Here is an 18,039-nt window from a genome sequence, read left to right as displayed (position 1 = left end):
TTCAACTTTTACCTTTTTTTCTGTTTTTATTCTCCTACTTGGCTAACACAGTCCAATTGCCGTCACTGCAGAAATCTCTCTAGTTTTCACTGTCTAAAGAGGATTACTTTTATTTGTCATTCTCTGTATGTCTTTATTCCATTCTCGTTTGAAATTTCTTACATCTTTCATCTTTTTCTAGAATAATATAGGTTAAACTAAACTTAGTCTAGAAGTATTTATTACCATCCCAGAGCAATAAATTGGTGTTTGGGTAGGTCACTAAGGTACAGGTTCCCAAACTGTACTTCTATTAATTATGTAAAATTAATCTTAATCCTAGGTCTTTCCAAATCAAAACTCAAATTCCATGGCAATAAATCTTGATCAAGATACCTAATAAAGTAACACTTCTCACCTTTCTCCCTTCCATCTCATGGGTTCATCTCTGTAAGGAATTTGATTAATTTATTCACACTAGTGTTTTAGGGAACGATTAGAGAATTAGAACATTTTTGGGAATATTAGAAAATCTTGCTAAAACAGATTTTTAACTCAGTAACATGAATATTCAATACAGAAATACAATTCCAATAGTTTATTACTTTATTACTACTAGTTTATTACTTTAGTTAAGGCATTCAAAGAGTTGCTTAACAAAAAACTCTCATTTAACACTGAAGTATTTATTTTCCCTGAGTTAATCTCAGAATAGATCATTCAAAAAAGAGCTCACATTTAATCCATGTGTTTTCCGGGGTTTACATGGCAAGGTTTTGGTAGTAGAGGAGGGAGGGCTGTTAGGGGTGGCCTCTGTGAGCAGGGCCCAGTAGCTGCCCCATGTTAGAGAAGAGCCAGCTCCAGCCAGCTCCAAAAGGGACCTGCTGCTGGCCAGAGCTGAGCCAGTGAGCGACACTGGTTGGGCCTCTGGGAAAGCAGATTTAAGAAAAGGGGGAAAAAAATGTGCAACAGCAGCTGGGAGAGAGAAGTGGGAAAATGTAGAGAGAAACAATCCCACAGACACCAAGGTCAGTGCAGACGGAGGGCAGGAGGAGCTCAAGGCCTGAGACCAGAAGTTCCCTTGCAGCTTCTGAAGAGGACCATGGCGGAACAGACTGTCCCCCTGCAGCCCATGGAGTACCACATCAGAGGTCCATGCTGCAGCCCACAGAGAGCCTACAGAGGAGCAGACTCTAGGCTGGACCTGCAGGCCATGGAGAAAAGCCCACAGTGGAGCAGGAGTTCCGGCAGGAGCTGCTGCTTGTGGGGGACCTATGCTGGAGCAGTCCAATCCTGAACAATGGACACTGTGGTATAGACCCATGACAAAGCAGTACTTGAAGAGCTGCTGCCTTTGGAAATCCATGCAGGATCAGTTCAGGAAGGGTGGCATCCCATGGGAGGGACCCCACGCTGGAGCAGGGGCAGAGAGTGACCATGAAGGAGCGGTGGAGACGAAGCGTTAGGGACTGACCGCAGCCCCCATTCCCTGTGCCACTGTTCCGCTGTGCCACTCAGGGTGGAGGACATAGTACAGGGTGGGTGGGGAGAAAGCTGTTTGTAGTTTACTTTAAGTTTCTCATTGTTCAAGGCTGCTAGTGATAGGCAATAAATTATATTAATCTGAGTCTGTTTTGCCCATGATGATAACTGGTGAATGATCTCCTTTTCCTTATCTCAACACTTGAGTCCTTCTTCAACATATTTTCTCTACCTCTTCCTTTGAAGATGGGCAGTAAGAAAGCAGTCATGGTGGAGTTTAGCTGCCCATTACTGTGAAACCACCACAACTCATTGAGTGAAACAGAATTAGATATCCTCACAACATGAGTACATATACATATATAGAAAAAATATTATTATTTCAGAATATAGAAGGGAATGTTGAATTTATGATTTTCTGGTATATTATTCTCCCAAACTCAGTTGCAAATAAAATAAAAATGGGAGAAACAAAGTCTATATCTCTAGTCATTGCAAAAGACTGATCACAGGTCCATCAGGTTGCAAAGCAGTTTTATATGTGCAAAGCTAAGAAAATCCAAAGATTTTTTCTAAAAGCAGCTGCAGAGGAGAAGGATGTCTTTTGGATAAGGCCCGGCTGATCAGGAAGAAAAGTGTGCTGTACATTTTTGTACTTCCAAAGACTTTAGGAAATCAGATCTTGAAAACCTTTTACTTGACATGTCATCATTCCTTGAGTAAATTATAAATTGATTTTGTTAGATTTATTTGACTGTGTCTATGCAGTTCCCTTTTCAGAGTCATCGCTAATTGAAAATGCACAATTATCATAAGATATATATTTCTCTTGCTGTTTAGTGTTAATAAATTAATACTTTATCACATATCTACATTACATTCAGATGTTGAAACAGCCACATGAAGACATGAATCATTTGTCCAAAAAAAAAACAAACAAAAAAAAAACACCTATTAAAGCTAAATCACTAAAAAGAAGCTTTGAGAAATCCAAACCTGAAGAGATATAAAGAAATAATATATCTGTTTCCTCTGTACCCTATTTCATTAAGTTTTGAAACAGTATAGATTTTTTTCTACGTAGTTGGAAATTGCTCACTTTCTAGAATAGGGATGCACAAAGGGAAATAGTGATGACCTTTAAGGGAAAACATCTTCAAATATTTACTGTGCTAAACAAATCTGTCAATAATACATTTTCTTTAAAATTCAAGAAAGAAATAATATCAAAAGAAAAACTGTAACATTGTAGGAACCTTTTACAGAAAATATTTTGTGACAGAAAATTGACTATAGCACAAAACATTTATTGCAGGATTTAGAGTCATTTTGATATGAGGTAAAGAATTTAAAAGTTGCATATACATGGTTTCACCATTCCATGCCGCACCAACTTATGTGATAAGTTCTCCAATCTATGGACGTGATGTCTATGACTTTTAAGAACAAATAAGGATTTATATGTGAAAAAGCATTAACAGTGAACGCAATTAACAAATGAAATGCATTACTTGCCAGAAAATTTAACTGCCTTGATTATTATGATTAATATTGGTATGTGAACTATTCCATCACCATAACTCAAAAGCAACAATATTGTGTAGGAATTTTAGCAGTGTAGATTTGTGTTAATGTTTATTCATATTGATATTATCTTATCCTCTCTTTGGCTGTACAAAATGCTTTCAGCATCTCCCTGAGTACTTTCCATTGACTTATTTCTGTTGGATTTGTTCTCCAGTGCTTCCTTGTACACTGGCCTTCTCTAACTTCCACATTGAAACCAGGACTGTGCCCATTCCTCCCCTGTATTTTGAGTACTCTTATCCATCATGCATGCCCTTTTCCATGTATATATTTCATCTATGCTTCAGTCCCAAAGCCCAGAACTCAAGATCCTTTGGAGGATGAAGAACTAAAAGTACAACATCATCTAATCAATGCTATTATAATGGAACTTCTACAATCTGCACCATACCTTTTCCATCAAAAAAGAAGTTGGAACAAGGTTTGTAGTCCAAATGAAATAAATACACTTCTGATGTGAATTCTTATACTAAAATGCAAGCCTTCAAATAAGTTAAAATAACCAGATACTTCACATAATACACACTACTCTTTTATGTAACTTGCATATTACTCAACCAAAAGAAATTGATCAACAGAAATCATAGAATCACAGAATCATAGAATGGTTTGTGTTGGAAGGGACCTTAAAGATTACCTAATTCCATGCCCCCTGCCATGGGCAGGGACACCTTCCACTAGACCAGGTTGCTCAAAGCCCCATCCAACCTGACCTTTAACATTTCCAGGGATGGGGCATCCATAGTTTCTCTGGGCAACCTGTTCCAGTGCCTCACCACCCTCTGAGTAAATAATTTCTTCTTTATATCTAATCTAAATCTATCCTTTTTAATTTAAAACCATTACCCCTTGTCCTATCACTATGCTCCCTGTTAAAGTGTCACTCCCTAAATCCAGTCTGTGTTACTGTAACTTTTCAAAAATCTTACTTAATGTTTATTATCTTTTTTCCTTCTAAAAACATGATAACTGCCATTTGATTCAGTGTTCAATAAGTTCTTGAAGCATAGAGAAGAAACAAAGTAGAATGGCATTTTTATTTAACAGTGGATATTTTAAAAGAAAAAAAAAGTTTTATCTTACTTGTTAAAATAAGATGAGAAGTTTTCTATTAACTAGGCTGGAAGCCTTAGGGGCCACTGAACGTTTTTTAATTGCATATTTAATTAGAAATGTGCTAGAGAACTTGTGTTCAGCTTTTCTGAAGCTCATAGCTCCTGACAAAATGTCTGCTTTTAAGCCATTTTGTGGCTTGAAATGATTTCTTAAAAGTGTGTTAAACAGAGGAGGCTTTAATTTTGGTTATTTTCACTTCAAAAGGATTTTATTGTTTTAGCAATTCTGTAAAAGCAAGGTGAAAAGACATCTTCAAAAGTAAGCATTTTCAAGTAAAATAAGGTCTCTAAAAGAATAACTTTAAAGGAGTCTAACTATTTATTGTTCTGCCTAGTTCAGCAGCAATGATGGAAGATGAAAATGTGAAGGAAGAATGGGATTACATCTGGGTGCTCAGTTCACGGTTTGCAAAAGCTACAGTTTATCCAGTGGCCAGTGGCTGCAGCTGAAGAGAATTAAATATGTTTCCCGTATAGTCTGAGTAGAACAATGTTGACAGCACTGTCTGATGTTGTCAGGATTCTCAGCATTTGCTCTAAACCTGGACAAAACTTGATAAGTCCACTATATCTTCTGCTCACTGCTCAGCCACATCGCTTTTATCAAAAGGTTGTCTACAGAAGTTCACCTGAAATTTAGGTTGCCTCAGAAGTATTATCTTGCCTCTGAGGTAATTTAATGGATAAAGGAGGGCAGCCCCAACGGAATCTGATAGCACTTCATTGCAGGTATGAATGCACATGAGTTATATCTGGAAAAAATACTTCTGAAACTTTGGCTAAACCATCAGAGGTGTTGATTTTTTCATGAAACCCAATATTTGAATAAGTACGGTCTCTTTGAAGAAGAATGAAAAGACTTTTTGCTGTTTTACATGACAACCCCGGTTTTCAAGGTAGTTTGCATTAAATAAAATGTTAGAAATACATGAAAAATTTTTAATTAAATTGCAATTTTTAACACTGGAAAATATGTATATGATGAAAGACAAATATTTAATTTATTTACATGTTATATTAGAACTTACAGCTAAACAAAGAGAGTGTGCAAATGTCTTTTGACATACACAAAAGAGAAACCTACCAAAATTGACATGTTGTATTAAGGGTCACAAAGCTTTGTAAGAACATGAAAATGCTAATGCATTGGTGTTCTTATTTCACAGTCACTTAATAACATGGTCTTGAGATTCCATGGAGTATGTCTAATCAAATAAATTAATCTGTGCCTTTCATGACTAGTAAAATCCAACAAGTAGTGCCAAGGCCTTGTATTAATAGCAGAGCTGATTTTTTTCTATATTCATGTGTGAACCGTATCCATACTTTATGATGGTCCATGTGTTTGATGATATGACAAATGTGTATGAAGACAGGAAATAAAGTTTGTCAGAAAAAAACAACTTGAAATAAGAATAAGCTTGGATACCACCCAAATGAAGGTCTTCTGAAGCATTTCCATTTCATTTCTCTCAGCCACTACTAGTTGCTAAACTTATCCAAAATGCAGACCTATTAAAAGTATTTTACATTTGAATGCTCAAAAATTGGTCTTCTGATAGCAATATTTCTAATTATCTCCCATTCTGCAATTTTATTTATTATCGTAATTTAATTTAATATTAAATATTATTTTATTATTCTTTATAATATAAAATAAAGATTATTTTATTATTCTTTAATATTTAATAATAACACAAACTCCAACAGTAAAAACTAACCAGGTGCTTCAGAGTTGGCTGTGGGAAAGAGATAACTAACTTGGTAGATGAGTTCATGCAATGGCCAAAAGTGACATCACTGCTAATACTATTATGTGCAAAAACAGTATTCATGCTTTTACTCGTGACTTATACAAACTGAGGTTACAGATTGGACACATTTTTATGTAATTGTAGTAGGATAGCTCCATTCACAACTTTTTCAATGGAATCAGAACTGTATAGTTTCATTAATTACTCTTCCACTTTTAAGATTAATACAGGTATCATTGTGCAGAGTTCAGTCTTGTTACTTGCTACACAAACATGTAAATCAGAAATGGGAACTGTGAGCTGTGATGAGCTCCACTGTTATCAGTATTACAGTGATGCTCAGTTCTGTGTTTCCACACCAAAACCAAATAGAGCTGATTCTCTAGTAACTCTGTTCTTGGCATAAAGAGAGCCCTGAGGGAAAGTTGGCTGTATTAGCCTAAATCCTGTTAAAAAGAGATAATGCTTGCTGGCAAGAGAAGTAGTGGTTGATGTCTAGGACTACACTTTCTGCTGAAAACACCTGCCAATGATGTTTCAAGTTTATGAACAGCCCTAAAAACTTATTGGATTGTTGCTGATTTTGGATGCACAGAGACACAGTGGCTGAAAAGTAGGTAACTCCAAGTGGCCAAAGGTGACTCAAAAAAATTTTGCCATGATATCTTTCCTTTCTCTCTCATGTTCCCAGACAAAGTTAAGCTTCCCTAATACTGTATGGGTAGGATGATCCTTTTAGTGACATATTTGTATATATGGAGTTCATTACATACTAGATATTACACAAACAGAAATTGAAAGAAGACCCAGATGATTCTGTTCGTCCTAGAGTTTACTGGGAGAGATCAAAGACAATTGTCTTTGTGGTCCTCCAGTCTAGGGACATCCATTGCATCTAATGAAAAACTATTTGTGAGAATTCTGCAAAGGCTTGTGCAGTATTGTCACCCAACATAACGGAGGACAGACAGATTCCTAAGGGATCCTTGGCAGAATGATAACTAGACACAGGGTTGTGGTTATAATTAAAGATTTATTATTACATAAGAAAAAAAAATAGTAATCAGCATATCTTATTGTTTACTACTTCTAGCACTTAAAGTAGCTTACAGGTGCACAGATTTTCTAGAATTCTCAGTTACACGGGCTTTTCTGTCACCTGGACAGACCCTCGGCAGATCAAGTCAAATTCTTATCAATCAGCCCATAATACAACCATAACCTCATGTAAAAGAATGAGTCACTCACTTGATGAAGAAAATGACAATGGAGGTGTCCCTGGCCACTGGGAAGTGAGGTGGGGTAGGACGTAGGGAGGGGAGGGGAAGGGAAGGGAGAGGAGAGATGGGGAGGTTTTGCTGTCCAATAGCAATTCTGGTCTAAGTCCCACTTTGGGCTTGCTACTGCCTGGTTTAATAGACAGTGCTCCCTGTGCTGTTATGCTTTCCCATGCTGTTGTGCTTCCCAGTACTGGGACAGGTGTCACCAGTTCCTGGTAACCCAACTTATTGACAACGCTGATGGGTTTAACCACCCTGACGGTGCATATTCCCCATACCTTCCTGGTGACCCAGCACTTGGGTCTTGACAATACTAATGCTCTTTATCACTCTGGTTATGGGTGTCCCCCATAGAGAAGAAAAGGGGAAAGAGAAGGGGACAGAAGTGTACATTAAGAGCCTGCTAACATGTTATAGATATTTGCCTTATTGTTGGTTATGCTAGCCATACTGCCAGGGTTCAGGAGCATGGGGTACCAGTCACAAGTGTCCATAGTTAAGACATGTAATGAAGTTGAAACTATCACCTGTCCCTATCATTTCCATTAAAAGGTCTAGTGAATGAGTCATCTTGCAAAAGAAAAATCATCTGGGCATTCTGTTGCACCACCACAGAAAATTTAAGAATCAGACTTTGTGTAATTATCTCAACTATTTTTAATCTAGATGGACATTTTAGAGGTGAACAATGGAAAATGAAATACAGTTGAAAGCACTATGAGTAAATGATTCTTTACTCATTTCATATTGGTTCCATGTTCCTAAAACTTTTTAGTAACCAAATTAGTTAACACATCTCCACAGACACTCTAAATTGATAAGGCTTGTACTGAGAAATAAATGGAGAAGGATCAAAAAAAAAAGGCTGACCGCACACCATACTGTCTTGGACTACTGAAATGTTTTACTTGGAACCATAACATTCAGTTTCACCATTTAGAAATGGGCAAAACACTATGCTTACTAAAAACTACTCTGCTTTCAAATAAGACCTTGCTTATTTCCAAGATTGTAACATAAAAGCCAGGAGAAAACAAAACAAAACAAAACAAAAAAAAAAAAGAAAATGAAATCTGCTTGCAGTATTGAATATAGTCTTTTAATACTCCAAGATTAAATCTTTCTATTTAATTTAGAAAGAAATGTTGTCTTAACATTGGTTAAGATCCTCAGGCAAAATTTCTGCAACATCTTTGATGGATTTTACATCACATATAAATCTACTTTATTTACATGCATTATTTTTATAAAAGGAAAGACATAACCTTTATAAACTACTAAACTGGCAGAACACAGACGCTTCCTATTTTTGTTCTTCCAAACCATTCTGAAAAAAAATATATATATAGAATAACGAAAGAAAGAAAGAAAGAAAGAAAGAAAGAAAGAAAGAAAGAAAGAAAGAAAGAAAGAAAGAAAGAAAGAAAGAAAGAAAGAAAGAAAGAAAGAAAGAAAGAAAGAAAGAAAGAAAAAGAAAGAAGAAAAAAGGATGATCTTTGCTATATTTCCAGGGTTTTTTTCCAGTTTTTTGGTTGGTTGGTTGGCTGGCTGGCTGGTTGGTTTGCTCCTGTCTCTGAAGAGATGTGAATTATTGCAATACTTTTGTGGGCCTTACAAAGGGCTCCAGAGCACGCAGAGCGTGATTCCAGTTTCAAGAGGCCTCAGGGACTGGCACGTGCTTTTGAATGCCACCTGAAGGAGTGATGTCCTAACATCAACCAGAATAAAAGATATGAAAGGAATAGTTAGTGGGCTGCTGGATGGAGTCCATAGAGGATTAGAGGGCATCAGAAATATGGTAAGAGAGAAGTAGAGAAATGTGTTTCTATATAATATATAAAAATATGGAAAGAGATCTGTAATTAGATATGGAAGACAAAGAAAATCTGAAAGGATTCAGCATAGTAGGTGAAACAAGACGGTATTGCACTCCACCACATTTTCTAAGAAAGATGATCATTTTCAATGACAGCTTCTATATTTTTCCTTGATTTTATTTTCTGACAGTACCCAACTTTTGTCTTACAGAGAGAAAGTCAGTCTGCTTCATGGAATCTGCAAGAACTCACCATGAGTAGGAAGCCTTTCCTTTTATAAGAGCAGATGATTGTCTGCATCTAACAAGGCATCTTCTCCTGTCTCATGATTTTCATAACGTTCCTTTTTTTTTGCACATATTGACAGCTAGTGGCATGAAAGGCAGTTTTCTAACAGTTGAGCTCAGCAGGAGTCCTGAAAGGTAAGATATTATCAATTAAGTGATCACATGTCACTAAGCGTCAGAGATGCTGCTTCACACACAGAGCCTATGTTATTTTTTCATAAGACAGCAGATCCTGAGTCAACAGGAACTGAGTGGCATACTCCCATTTTCACAATTACCTAATTCATTAGAATTGCTAGAGAAATGATCACAAGTTGAACACATATGCTTATATAAGTGTGTCCGTATGTATATATGTAGTGTGTATGCCTGGATATGTACCTCTGCACATAGACCTATGCTTCAGAATGTGTTGTTAATTGTGTTTGCTGTTATGTTTGTTGTTGTTGTTTGTTTGTTTGTTTTAAATTCACTTACTTGATATCAGAGATGCTGGTTGTAATCTATTGATCTTTTTGTCTGACCATTCCCTCTATGTCTTAAAATTAGATCTGAATTCAGCAGGCATTTGCAAAGAGGAACTCAGAGACCAGAAGTGATTTGTTTTTTCTTTCTTCATCAGCACAGTTTTGTCAGTGCTGGATTTCTAACATCTTTGAGACAGTGAGGTGTAATAATTGAGTTTAAATTCATTTTTCATTTTCTTGATTTATCACTAAGAGAGATGCAGTATAGTAGGCTACTTACAAAATGTAAATACTTTATTAAGGTTGGTTGCAATATCTGCAATTGAAATAAAGGACTTCTGTTTTGTTGTGTCACATTCATTTCTTCCTTCTGTCTCTCTGAATGTCTCTGATTTTGTCATGACGTCTTTACATTTCAAATTTAGTAACCATTTTTATCTGTATAATCCCATATTGACCATCCAATCATATGGAAAAAATAGTTATATTTTCCTCTACACTTAGCAATTATATTCAGTTTTATGTAGTCAATATTTCATACCAATAGAGTGTTTTAAATTATTAAATAAGTTTGTGAGTTGATTTTACCCATCTGGGCACTACAACTGCTCTCTTGCTCCCCCTCCCCAAAGGGCCTTTCCCTTTGGGAAAAAAAAAAAAAAAAAAAGAGAGAGAGAGAGAAAATACGATGAAAAGGAACAGGGAGATCACTCCCCAGTTATCATCATAGGCAAAACAAACTTGGCATGGGGAGATTAATATAAATTATTGCCTATTTATAACAGAATGGAACAGTGAGAAACTAAAAGCAAACTAAAAACACCTTTTCCCCATCCACGCTGTACTACATCTTCCTCAAAAGTGATGCAGGGGAATGGGGAATGGGGGCTGTGGTCAGTCCCTAACGCGGTTATTCCATTCAGCTCTGGCACTCCTTCCTGGTCACTCTCTGCCCCTGCTCCACCTTGGGCTCCCTCCACGGGCTGCAGCATGGAGATCTGCTCCACCGTGGGACCCATGGGCTGCAGGGGGATAGCCTGCTCCACCAGGGGCCTCTCCACAGGCTGCCGGGGAACTGCTGCTGCGTGACTGGAGCACCTCCTGTCCTCCTGCGGCACTGACCTTGGTGTCTGCAGGGCTGGTTCTCACTCCTCGCTCTCCCAGCTGCTGTTGTTCAGTAGTTTTTGTCTGTTTGTTTGTTTCTCATTTCTTAAATCTGCTCTCACAGAGGTGCAAACAACATCACTTATTGGCTCAGCTCCGGCCAGCCGCGGGTCCCTTTTGGAGCCATCTGGAACTGTCTCTGATTTGACATGGGGCGGCTTCTGGACTCTTCTCACAGAGGCCACCCCTGCTGTCCCTTGCTACCAAAACCTTGCCACACAAACCCCAAACAGTTTTTTTTAGGAGCCATGACTCTGTAGTAGATTTCTTTGCTGCCGTGTTGATACATGTACAGGAAAATTAATTTTAAACCCTAGGAAAGCATTGGGTTAATAGACAGAAACTGATAATTTTGGTAGCATTCTAATGACTAACTTCTCTGCTATGTGCCTAAAATGCATGAAATTTATATATAACATGAAAGATAACTGTCATACACTTTGATTACATTAATCCAAATCTAAATAATTTAAGATGATTTTATTAATCTTTCACTTGCTAATTCTTTCTCCTTGTTCCTGACATCCTGCCTTTACAAAGAATGAAATCAAAGTTGTGTGTGTATGCAAAATTTCCAAATCAGTATGTACTAATTATTTATTTTAGGGTAAAATGTTTCAAGAGGGTGTTTTTTTGTTTGTTTGTTTGTTTTTGATGAAGAGTAGGATGCTCACCTTGAAAAATACGGTCTATTTTTGTATGAAATTCCAAAACAGCAGTTAAAGCCCTGGGACGCCTGTTTTTTTCCTGAACAACAAAGAGCTGACTCAGGTAGTTCATGACTTCTTGACTGGCCTCAAATAGCAAAAAGAAATCATACAAAGGAAAAACCACCCTTAAACCTATCAGCTGTGTAAGTATTTGACCTCTGAAATTCAGTTCAAAGGGAAACACCTTTCCCCTTTCCTTCTGTGACTGAATTTCTGGAGCAAATGATGCCTAAGCAGCTTGGCAGTACTAATTAGGGAAAGTATAAAAGAACATAACAAATTAATAACCTGATTACACATGGTGCTGTGCTATGAAGTCTTGCACTTCATGACTTTGATTCTGCCTGAGACTTGATGCAGAGAATATATGTATTTGTACTTTGAAAAGGAATGAGAGTGATTGCTTATGCAAAAACTAGTCTATAAAGTTTGCTACTCGGACAAGTCTGGAAGCCGTGGTGTAATTAGTAGAAAATTAATAGTTATATGTTCTTCAGACTCCTATGCATGCACAGTGGGAAGCAACATCAGTCATTTTTCTTGCTTAGTCCTATTCTCTGTTTTCTCTGAAACATGCATTTAATCCATTTATGTTATAATTAATTCTGGACTTCCCTTAACAGTTACTCTTTTCTACTTGACATCCTCTGACTCCCACAAGCACACATTAATATGCATCAGGGAGCAATATTTTGATTACAAAAGAGACCACACAAATCTTCATGTGGTGTACATATCAACAAGTAGGAAACTGTATGTGTGATAGGTTGTTCATCTTAAATAAATTGAAAGGGTTTGTTTTATTCTTAAAACTATATCTACCTCAGGTTGCAGATTTATGAATTAGAGTTGGGTCATATCTGATATCCAAGCAAAGAGAATTTTTTTATTTTTTTTGTTAAGGACATTGGTGAATAGGTCAAAGAAGAAACAGAGAGTGGGAGCTGAAGTTTGCCCATCAAAGTCTTTTGGATATCCTCTATCCTTTTCTTCAATTATTCTTTTGAACACATAATTCTTTTACATTCCTGACATCATGGTGACCTTCTTCCAACAGAAAAACTGGAGTCTCACTGGATATTCCCTGTTGATGAGAAAATCACTCTGGGAATGAAAATGTGCAGATTTCAATCCTATCAAGACTATTAGGGGAAAAAATAAAATAAAATACAGTATCAAGTTCGGTATTTCTGTATGATATTTCTGAGCATAATCAGATACTTCAAAGACCTAGAAGGAGGACACTAGCTTTGTGGATCCCACCAACCTCAAACAGAAGACAATAGGCAGATATCTAATTATCTCTCTCAAATTTTTCACCAGAATTTTTCTCACCTCTCAAAAAGGCTGCAGAGGTTTTTTGTCTCATCTAGTCTTCTGAATTTAAATCTGGATGTTCAAAAACTGGATTTCATCATAAGTGTTAAGATGGTCTTTAAACACAGAAAATTGCTTTGTATTTGCATCTTTTGATTGATTGATTTGTATTTGTATCTTTTGTAGAGAAATTAGATAATTGTGGATGTGTAGACTGGGCACTAGATTCAGTTACAAATCTGAGAAAGTAATCCTGACTACTTACTGAAAGTAAGCCATTAGAGATTTATGGGTTACCTTCTTTAATAAATGTGTAGGGAAAAATGATTTAAAATTATATTTCTTATTTTAGGAGAATTTAAATTCATTTTTTTTAATTTATCCATCTGTATTTGATACCTTATTTTTATGTTTTATATATTCTTTTTAAGATAAAGAATATTTAATAATTTCTATTCACTTTATACGTCACATGTCACAGAATCCTGTGATGTGGATCTAGTAAGTAAAAAGCTTTTCTTTTCATTGCCTCATTTTCTTTTGATTTAAAACTTAACACACACATTGATAGTGATTTCACGATGTTACGAACAATGTCAAAGAACTTTTTAAACTGAATTATAGATGTTATCCAAAGCCCGCATTAGCCTCTATTAAAATTCAGCTTTAATAGCAGTGGCATTTGGCCACAATCTAAGAATATTCAGAGATCTAATCAAGCTTTAGTTTATCCAGGAAACTAGTCTATAACACATGCTTTCAGGACATTACTCTATGAATTCAATTATCTTTTGTGTGTCCAGAAGGGAAGAAATGAACTGTAATATAACAGGGATGCTACTTTGCTAATCTAGAGCTCATTGCCATATAAAAACAGTATTGATTAAAATGCATATTTAAATTCACAAATGCCACAAATATCAGATGAATATAAATGATATCCTACAAATTAAATGTTATTGGAGAGGACTCAGTTTTGAAAGATGGTGACTGTTTGCAACAAGAGTCTCAGAAACCTCTCTCCCGTCCCTGAAGTTCATCATGAACTGAAGACACTTGGAACCTCAAAGGAAGTTCTCAAAGGAGCAAGACAAAAGCAATTACTTAATACAAAATTTGTCCAGGTGCCTACCAGGGATGATGGTCACAGGGAAGATTTATTTTTTTATTGTTCAAATGTGCTTTATGTTTTGCAGTCAGAAACAAGAAAAACTTTTTCTTTAAGATCTCTCAGTCTTTCTACAAGAAGTTTTCATTGTTATACCTTCTGTTTAAGCCTGGAGGAGAAAAGACCTTTGAATATTATGGAAGAGCCAGAAAATATATAAACTATGTCATCAAAAAGGACAAGAAGAGGAGTTAATACTGTAAATGCTAGAACCCTTCTCTTGTCCAAGCAGTGAAAGGAAATTAAACATAGGAGGGATTAAATATAGAATCTGATATAAATCACAGGAAGGTAAATAAAAATATTTCACTGCCCTTTCTGAGCACAAGGGCTACAGTTACTTATTTAATCAAAATGTTATTCTTTCTGTTAGTCCCTTTGTCCTCTGGGGAACTAGGAGCAGCTCCACACCTATCAATAGACAACTTCAAATGCTCTTGACTGATCACTATTTTTCTCAGTGCTCTGGAAATTAGAATAACTATTTCTCTCATCTTTCTATAGAAAATAGCATTTAGTGCCCTTTTAACACCTCCAGAAATAAAAGGAAGGACTGAGTGTTGAGACTACCTAAGCTTTCACGTAGATATTAACCTATGTAACTAAAGACTACAAAGACATCTTCAGCATTCATGAACTCACCTGAAAATGGTTTCACATTTCAGCTGTATTAAGAAAAGTTATTGTCAGTGAAGTTAGTTGAGGATTTTAATTTGCTCTAGAAACCTAAAATAATAATAAAAACATATATATATATATAAAATGCTATATTTTAAAGACAGAAATGTACTTTTCCACAGTTATACCATAATAAAATATTACCATATTTTACTTGTTTTTTAAATAGTGTGACACCTATCAGCATCTTCAGTCTATGGATTGAGTAAAAGGTATCCAACATATTGCAAACGATGTCTCTTTGCAGCTTACTATTGCCATATTTCTGGGGAATAAAGAGTTGAGATAACACATTATTTTAACCTGGATAAAATTTTCATCAAAATAGTTTGAATAGTTAGGCGAGGATGACTGTCTTTTTCCTTTTGAATCTAAAATGAGGAAACATAAAATGTTTTGCAGTTTTCCCCTAGATAAAACCTTGATAGTTGAGTTCTGTACAAAGATATCTTTGAAACTACTTTATATAATCAGTACTTTTTTGGTCCAGTGAGGGAACTGAAAAAATTAGAATGTGAAACTTAAAACCAAAATTCAAGGTGAAACATTTTGCATCTAGGTTTACATTATGCTTCCATTAAGTTGCGTTCTGAAGAGAAAGTTTAGTGTATCATTTCAGTCTTAAGACGTGAGAAGTATTTTGTTATATCAGCCCACTAGGCCTCTGGCGTTATCATCTACCTCTTTTTTGTTTGTTTAAACATCTCAAAGTTGAAGAACTGACATCCATCAACTTTTTGTTTTAGATCAGAAGGAAAGTAACAGTAATTGATTCCAAAAGCTTTGAATATTTTATCATGCTACCATGCAATGCTTACGTGTTCATAATGAAGGCAAGGAATTATGAATCAGTTAAGTAAAAGGAAAGAGATTCTAAAACCATAAGACCTTTCCTACAGGAGAGATTTAACATCATTATTTTTGAAATATGACCTTCCCAGCAGCATTTGTAATTAGACTTCCAAATTAGAACTAATATACTCTCAAAAACAGTCTCTCTGTTACTGAATATATCAACTTCATTCTACAGAAAAAGCAAGCTTTCAAAATAATGTTGGAAACTGTATACTACAGAGAAATATAGATATTCTTGAATCTCAAATAATAATATATATCATCTACCTTGTGAGGCACTAGCAGTGAATATTAAATGCAGATCCATTTTGCTGTCAGACTTAAAAATAAGATGTAAAATATGATGAAATAAAATTCATTAATATTAGGAATATTTTTTACTCTTCTTTCTACTTCCGTATATTAGTGCATAGTGAAATATATATATATATATACTGTTCATAAGCTAACGGACATATGAAGTTGTTTCCAGATTTATTTTTACAGATAACATAATATAATTTGTACAATATTTATGGTTTGGAGCCAAACTCTGAATCATAAGTTAACTGAGACCTTATGATCACAAAATGATGGGAAACAAGTTGGGAAGACAGCAAGGTATTCTAGAAATCATTACAGAACCTCCCGTCTCCTGTCATAGTGGATCCAGGACTTCAGAGTACAAGAAAAACAGTTCAAACTACAGGGGAAAAAAAGAAAAAATCTGCTTTGTGACACTAAAGTTATTGATAACTCCAGAGTGAGAGGGTTGACATTTCTTAAAGGCTTGCAAAGGACTTTCGATCTTCTTTATTTTTATTTCATATAATTAGATTCTGTTTGATTCTAAACTTCTAGGAAGATAACATATCTTTAAATTTTGTCAGAATATACAGAAATCAGTCAGAGTTTAGAGGTAAGACATTTCATTTTCTACCTCTGAGACTGACCTGATGCTCAAAAAGGTACTTGTCTCAGTACTGGGTAAAGGTATTACACACTCCCACATCTAGAGAGAAAAAGAGAGAGAGAGAAATGGCTTTCTAGAAAAACATATGAAGGAGTATAATAAATCCAGTTTCCAGAGTACTAGATTTCTTTGGGATTTGTGAGACATCAATAAAACCATTATTACCTAGTGTGTACAGTTTTCAAGTGCTTGTTTTATCTAGGACAAAAAGTTCAAATGTGTTTTGAAAATGTACTCTGTCCTCCATATATTTTTGAAGAAATAGGTTCACAATGTCCACAGTGAATAAATGTAGAACTAGAGCATAATATGCATAATAATATGATTAAAGGTATAGTCCTCAATGGATTCTTTTAAGCACTGTTTCTTGTTGCATAGCTTTTCAGAACAGACCACAGAGCCTTGAGATAAACTTTTCCATGAAGATTTTCAATTTAAAGTTGAATTTCTGAAAGAATAGGAAAATATGAGTTAGCTACTTTGAAGTTACTGAATCATGAAAATGTGTCTTTCACACCTAAATTTGATTGCTTAGGCTTTTTTTGCTCTCTGATGATTCAAAAATAGTTTCATTTTCAAACCTGGCAATACATAGTACTACAGGAAAGGTGAGATTTGAAACACAGAGTAGCAACTAAAAATAAATGCATTTAAAGATAAAGAACGATTTATATACTAAGTACACTCAGTTCCTAAATTTGCTACTATTGTTGTTGTCCTGCATGGTGGGAATGATCCCGCTAAACTGTAACAGGAAAATACTATATTGGTTAAATTTTCCTGTTGATCATGTACATATTTGCAAGTAAAGGAAGTAAAACAACCGCATCTGTTGTAAATTCCATCTGTGCCAAAAAGCAATAATGCTAGCATATAAACCAAGAGAAAACAGTATGTATATGCCAATAAACTAAACTGTAACATTCAGTGCCTTGCCTTATGTATACAACATTATGTATACAACATTGAAGTATTTAATTTTATTGTCAGTATGCTAGACTTTATAAATCATTTTAATTGAGAAATATCTCACAACAAGCAAAACCTTATTTTGATAAATGGACTCATTATATAAACTGTACAACAAATTTAATAAGTGGACTTGATTGCAATCAATAGGTCAAATTTTCATAAAGGGAACAAACAGTGGCAAACAGCAGCATCTAAAATCACTGTGAAAATGCTTTGAACAAGCTAAGGATTAAGCCATACTCTAAAATAGAGAACTCTCGCTGAGGCATACTCTCTCTGAACCATGCTGGGGTGTCTCTCTGGCATCAGGTGGCACAGTTTGTTCTTGGCAGAGATTTTGGGAGCTGAATTAGTTGCATAATGTATGCCTGAATCTCACACTAGAACAGGACTGCACCTGGCAGCAGCATTATGCTCCCACATCTTATGATGATTGCAGTCATAGAGATACCGTC

At 35.6% G+C, this 18,039-nt stretch overlaps 1 long non-coding RNA gene across 1 annotated transcript; it reads right to left on the bottom strand.

Moving 5' to 3' along the window:
- Positions 1-15,018: 15,018 nt before the first annotated feature.
- On the bottom strand, positions 15,019-17,955 carry LOC308188352. Its single transcript, XR_013945437.1, has 3 exons — positions 17,825-17,955; positions 16,778-17,060; positions 15,019-15,070 (listed from the first exon to the last, which is right to left on the bottom strand). It is a non-coding gene; the product is annotated as an uncharacterized lncRNA (long non-coding RNA).
- Positions 17,956-18,039: the final 84 nt, after the last annotated feature.

Source organism: Anser brachyrhynchus, assembly GCF_964034855.1.
Source record: "Anser brachyrhynchus genome assembly, chromosome: 1".
Lineage (NCBI taxonomy): Eukaryota > Metazoa > Chordata > Aves > Anseriformes > Anatidae > Anser > Anser brachyrhynchus.
The sequence above is the reverse complement of the archived record's forward strand: the minus strand, read 5'-3'. Positions and strand labels throughout refer to the sequence as shown.